A 6495-nucleotide genomic window follows, 5' to 3' on the forward strand; every position below is an offset into this window, starting at 1 on the left:
CGGAAGGGGCGTGGCCGGGCCGCAGGGGCGTGGCCGGGCCACGGCCGGCGGCGGAGAAAAGCCCGGGCTTTCTCGGGGCACTGAGCCGGGACTCCGGCCCCGAGGCCAGCCTGGCGCCTTGGGGGGAGGGGGAGGGCATTCTGAGACTGAGTGATAATAGCATCCGGATTGTGGGCAGAATTCATTCATTTTTAACTATTAAACCCAAATGAAATTACTATTTGGAAAGCGCTTTGCACCCCTTAGCTCGACACAGACGGAGCCTATTAGCACCTACCGGGCTTGCCACGGTGACCGCCTCTCTTGCTGCTTTTGCACAAGAAGGCTTGCTTTGTGGGGAATGCACCCCCTCCTCACTTTGCCCCTTTCAGCCCTGGCCTCCTTCAGAGCTCCCCCCAAGCCCCCCCCCTCATAGGAGCCCTTTCCTGATTCCACCGGCTGGTCGTGCTGTTTTCCCTTTTCTCCTCCATCTAAATGTTCTTTCACTTGTTTTGTAAGAGGGGGCAGCTTGACCTAGAGCCGGCCTAGTCATCTAGAACAACGTGTTCCAAAGTTGGGCTGGGCCCCCTAAGGCGCGGAGCCATGGGACATGGGACGGTTAAGGGAGCCTGCTCCCGTTGTATTTCCTCCTCCCTGCCCCCTGGAGAGCGAGTCCCCCCGCCCCCGAACCTGGGCCGCGCATGCTCAGTAGCTCGCAGGCAAAACTCGTTCCCCCTCCCCCGTCATTCTTGCACCCAAATCCCTTTGGCAGACTGGCAAAGAGAAGATCTCATCCCTTTACCCCTTCACCCCTCAATGTGAGAAAGTAGAATAGGATAAGGTCATATGAACTGGTTGTGATGAAGATCTGTATCTGATATCTCATTGTGTTTGTCTCTTCCCCCCCAAGACCCACCTCTCCACTGAACATTCTTATATGTTAGAGCATCATTATTATCCTTCCGATCTCCCTAGTTCTCAGCGTCACTATCTTTGATGACTCTCTCTACATAAACTTCTTTAAAAAATTTCTAATGATCTCTGAATTGCCAAATCTGACAGACTTTCCCCCAGTCGTTATTCTTGACTACTCAACAGCATTTTGCACAGTACCATACCTTAAGAGATACTTAATCTCCTCTTTGAAAATAACCTAGGTGTGTACCTATTTAAAAAAAATTATTGTTAAGTAAATAAAAAGGTTGAGACATTTACCCTGTAGCAAATAAAAGAGATAGAGGCTGCAATAGAGGAGTGATCATATGTAAATCTTGTCTGGGCACATAAGCTTAGCTCTCTTGTAAAGTCGAGAGACTGCTTGGCTGAGCCCTCAGAGGCTGAGATACTTACTCCTCATGTAAAGTACCCACCTATAAAGGACATAAGGGAAAATATATCTCCTGATGTATCATTTTATAAGGGAACAGAGGCCATAGGTGCAGATTTTTTGTTGTTATTTGGGGGCAGGGTTGATTTCAGGTTGAATAGGAAGAAGTTTATGTGCAGGTAATACTAAAGAATACCATGTGTAAAGTATAATTGGCAATGAAGATCCTCTCCCTTTCCAGGGCTTGTCTTTAGTTCAAGGCCTTATTTCTACTAGGTCTTGGTGGTTAGTTTGCATTTATATTATTAATCTGTCTTATGGGAATGTTAAAGACAGGGAGCTCCAGGCTCAAACCTGTGTCTGTTGATCTCCAACTGTATTAACAATGTTGACTTCCAGATTATCTAAGAGCATCAAAGGACTCATCCAGATGGAGTTGGCACCCTTCAGACTTGGAAGATGTCTAAAACCACAGGTTGCCACAACCTGCCTAACCAGCCCAAACACATTTCCATATAGAATGGAATAAGTCCAAGTCCCCTAAATTAAGTGCTGCAGTTTCTTTGGTAAATACCCTTTTTACGTGTGCTGTGATTAAATAGAATATGAATGGCTCATTTTGATCCAAAATAATGACTTGACCCAAGTCTTGCCCATTATAGAGAACTTGTGCTGACTAGTTTAGGAATAGTCTCAATGAAACTTAATTGTATTTGAGTTCCCCATTGATTCAATTTGCTTTTTTCTCCTACCCTATACCTCTAAACTGAATCAAAATGTCTCCTCTTTCTAACCAGATTCAAAACTTTTCCCAAGTCTCTACCCATTCTAGCTACTAATCATACAACATGGGCTAGTGACTAGTAGAATTTCTTTTAAAAAGAAAAATAAAACAATACTAATGAAAGGAAAGTGGGCAAGGAGGAGAACAGTTCATCTGGATAGAATACAGCAAATGTGAATGCTACTAATTACAGAGCAAAAATGGCTTCTCTTATTTTAATACTTTAAATCTCTCCTGGGAAGAATAGGGCAAAACTCAGAGTTGGCTAATTAATGGGAGTTGTTTCCATCCCCAAAACAGAATAGTGGAGCGGACAATGTCTCACCAGTCAACAACCTCAAATGTCAGTCTCTTGGTTGAACTTTTGTCCACCCAAAACAACTATAGCAGCAATAGTGTCAATGTATCAGTCTGTTAAAGTCTCACAAAGGAAGATTAGGAGAGCAAAGACTGGTTGATTCAGTGTGTAACTCAACCCTGGTCTGCCCACCTGACATCAAGATGGAGATTAAGCTCTTAGGCTTCCTTCCTTTAGTTCCCCTTCCCAGAAATTCCCCAGCACATTTCATTCTGAACTGGATCAGTGGAGTGCCTTACCATCTCCTTAATGATGCAGGTGCTAAACTTATATCTGTACATTTTTTTAAATTGGAAAAAATTTTCTGAACTATTTAAAAATTTCCTCAGTGAAGACTTTCAGTGGGTTTTGAACTCATTTGTTAAAAATAGAATTATGCAATTAGTTTGCAAGATCAATTGATATTAGGAAAGAGAAATTTGCTAGCTTAAGTTCAACAAAAACCATTGCACAACATTTATAGAAGGGACAGAAAAATGAGGACCAAGACTTAGAGAAGTCAATAATATACTTTTTTTCTTTAAAAACATGTTTATTATTTTCTGAAAATCAAATATTTCTTAAAATATGTCCAAAAAGAGAAGTACTAACAAGTGACCCTGAGACCCTGACATGCAATCTAAAACCACAAAGAATACTGCATAAACCTCAATGCACTTGGCAGTTCCTAGAACACTTTTCAGAATATAATTGTACCCAAAAGATGTGTCTACTATTTGTTTGGTTTTTTAGTAGATCATGAGATTACTAGTAACCCATTTTTTTTCTTTCTTAATTCATTATCTGTAGAGTTTAAAGTGGAAATTAAACTCATCCTCAATGAATAGTCTAGTCATTACAGAACATTTTGTTTTAAAACAACTTAATCCTATTTAAATATCCAAGGGTTCAACTGGTAGTAAAAGGCACTATGAGGTAGACCACAATAGGGGACAGTGTAGGAGACAAGGAGAATAATTACTTTAGTCAGAAGATTTTGATCATCTTCCAATCTCTGTAGTAATAAAGTAATCAATATGCTGAAATTTAAGAACTTCATTTCCCCAGCTTGTCCATCCAGGCTGTAAGTTTCGAGCAAACAATTCCAAACATTCAGCATCTGGCATGATATAGTCTTTTAGGACTTCTGTAAGAGGTGGTTTATGTGAATGAAGAGTACAGGGCACACTGACAATTAATTTGTGATCTGGAATTGGAAGCTCTTTGATCTCTGGGTTCCTTAATGGCAAAACAGTTTCTCTTTGAATTCTCCCCAGTACTAGACCTTCATAAGGCTTTTTGTGCTAAAAATCTAATGGAAATACAAACTCTCCAGACCTGGTGATTTTCACCCAGTGCCATTCAACAAGTGTTTGCACAGACCAATAGGGATAAAGTTCATCCTTTACAAACTGTAGGTGCTTTTGTCGATTGGTGACCCAGGTGATCACAAGACAGTTTGGAGCAGCCAGTTTGGGGACAGGTAGTTGCTTTATTTGCCAAGAAGATAAATAATTGTACCTTTTGCTTCTTTTAACAGATTTATTCTGCCATGGTGGATCAATCACAATTACATCATATTTTTTCCCATAATTCAGAAGTGGCTGCATACAAGAAAGATCAGATAAGAGGAAGCTGCTTTTTGGTGGCAACAAGTATTTCTGTCCCATTAAAATAATCATCTTTGTAAAGTTTGAGCTGTTTTGAGTAATTCGTGAAAATATATCCTGTTCTGGAACAGATACATCTGCCATCTATCAATTGTACTATATCACATTCATTGTCATTCACCAAAGGCAACTGTTTAGCCATGTCACATAGTTCAGCCAAACCACAGTTATCAAGTCTTATAGTAGTGATCTTGTTATCATTGTTCAGTTTTTCTGAAAGTAAGTAAAGAAAACCACTTTTCAGGCCTTCTTGGACTAATTGTGTGGCACCATCCAAAATCAGCCCCCTGACTTTGTATGGTATTCCGCGGCATCTATTTCACCTTGATTGAATGCAATAGATCTTTTGCCTTTCTTCCTAACCACAGAAACAGAATCTTGATCTTTAACACATTCTTGCTTCTCATCCTTGATATTGTCATCCTTTTGAGCCTCTTTTTTATTTCCTTGTTGGAATGTTGTACAAGTAGTTGCAGTTGCATAGGGTTTAGCAACATGAAACAGTTCAGCTCGAAATGTGTATTTTTGAAGTGATGTTTCATTCTTCTCTCTTTCATCAATCCCTGTTCTTTCGGCAGGTTCAGAGAGCATTGATATAGCAGAAAGTTCAATAGAAGATGTAGAAGTTACATTAACAGAACCACAGTGAGGAGATGAGATGGGGACATTACAGGAAGTTGGTTCACAGAGCTGGCAGAGTTGGTAATCAATATTATTGATGAAGGCAAGATGATCCAGTAGCCATCCAGATGACAGCTGCTGCACAACAGACATAGTCTCTTCTTACGAAAGAATCTTAGAAATGAGGAACTCTTGAGAGAAATAGGATGACTCAAGGTACAGATCTGAGATATGGAGTTGTTTTTTGGTTTGTTTGTCTCTAAATATGACCAATTTGGCAATTTGTTTTGCTCAACTAGGCATAGTTGTTATGTATAGTTTTGTTTTTCTGTGCTCTGAGGTCCAGTGACTCAGGCCTCCCTGCAGTTGTTCATCTTTTAACTCCTAAGGTTGGCATGGTGGCGCCTCATCCTCTGCTCCCTCGCTTCCCTGACTTCCTCCAAACCCTTGCTAAGGTCCCGCCTTGCCTGATTCCCCTCTTTGGGTTATTTTACATTTATCTTGCTGGTCGAGACCAATCTCCACCGTCAGACTGAGCTCCTGCAGGGTAGGAGGTGGCACCTTTTGCTTTGTGTCCCCAGCCCTTTGGCAGAAGGGGCACTTAATAAATGTCTATCAAATGACCGACTGGACGGTCCCCTCTCACATGCAGAATCAATTCCAGCTCTAAGCAGACTCCTAGAGTCCCAAGTCCAAGGTTCTGTGCTTTGGCGTCACCCACCGGGAGTGCCCCTGGGAAGGATGGAGCCCACCAACCGGCGGGGAGGTTCTGCAATAATATACTTTTTGCATCTGAGGCCATATATATCCTTGTGAAACATCTTTTTCAGCTATTGCCTGGCTTTCTCTTTAAAAGTCTTCACCTATTTCTACCCTTGTTGCAGTGCTTGGAATTGCCCTTTTATCTGTCCCTCATATCTCTGGGTCATTGAATCTTGAATCTTCAACTCTGCTCAGACCCTAACACACTCCATCATTTAAAACAAGTATCCAAATTGTACTTATAATGAGACCTTTGAACTACCATGTCACAAAATGTTAAGCCAAGATTTTCATGTATTATGAAGCACATTCAATTATATTGTGCTTTTCTTGGTAATGCAAGTACTTGGCATAATAAATATCTAAAAAATGCTTGTTGACTGATATTCCTTTGACTAAGATATCACTAATAAATATGTTTAGTGAGAACAAAAAGGGATTTTGTATCAATAATGAAACCATATTGAAAATATTTTATTTACTCATTTTAAAAATTTCTATTTTGTGTATGTTGTATAAAGCACACATCTGTTCAATAGTATAAATATAGTTATAAATAAGAAAGCATACATATATTAGAATTAGGTGCCCAAATTCTTGACATATACCACATGATCAGAAGAATTTGGAGAGATGGTCTTAAGAATCAGGAAGCCCTGGGTTCAGGTCCCACATTTTATATATTCTATATGACCCTTAGCAAGTCACAACCTCTCAATCAACATCTCAAATAGCTAACTTAACCTTCTGGTTCACAGAACAAGTCTAGATCAGCATGTGTAGAGGAAATGTCCTTTTCAGGAATTCTTTCTAAAAATGAAACCATAGGTTTGCTCTAGGTTTTTGCAAGGCAAACGGGGTTAAGTGGCTTGCCCAAGGCCACACAGCTAGGTAATTATTAAGTGTCTAAGGCAGGATTTGAACCCAGGTACTCCTGACTCCAGGGCTGGTACTTATCCACTACAACACCTAGCTACCCCCATAGATTTGCTCTAAACAAATAAACAAATTATAT

General features: G+C 40.5%; 1 pseudogene; it reads right to left on the reverse strand.

Moving 5' to 3' along the window:
* Positions 1-3026: 3026 nt before the first annotated feature.
* On the reverse strand, positions 3027-6466 carry LOC141514106 (N(6)-adenine-specific methyltransferase METTL4 pseudogene; annotated as a pseudogene).
* Between the last annotated feature and the right edge of the window lie 29 nt (positions 6467-6495).

Source organism: Macrotis lagotis, chromosome 2 (genome assembly GCF_037893015.1).
Source record: "Macrotis lagotis isolate mMagLag1 chromosome 2, bilby.v1.9.chrom.fasta, whole genome shotgun sequence".
NCBI lineage: Eukaryota > Metazoa > Chordata > Mammalia > Peramelemorphia > Peramelidae > Macrotis > Macrotis lagotis.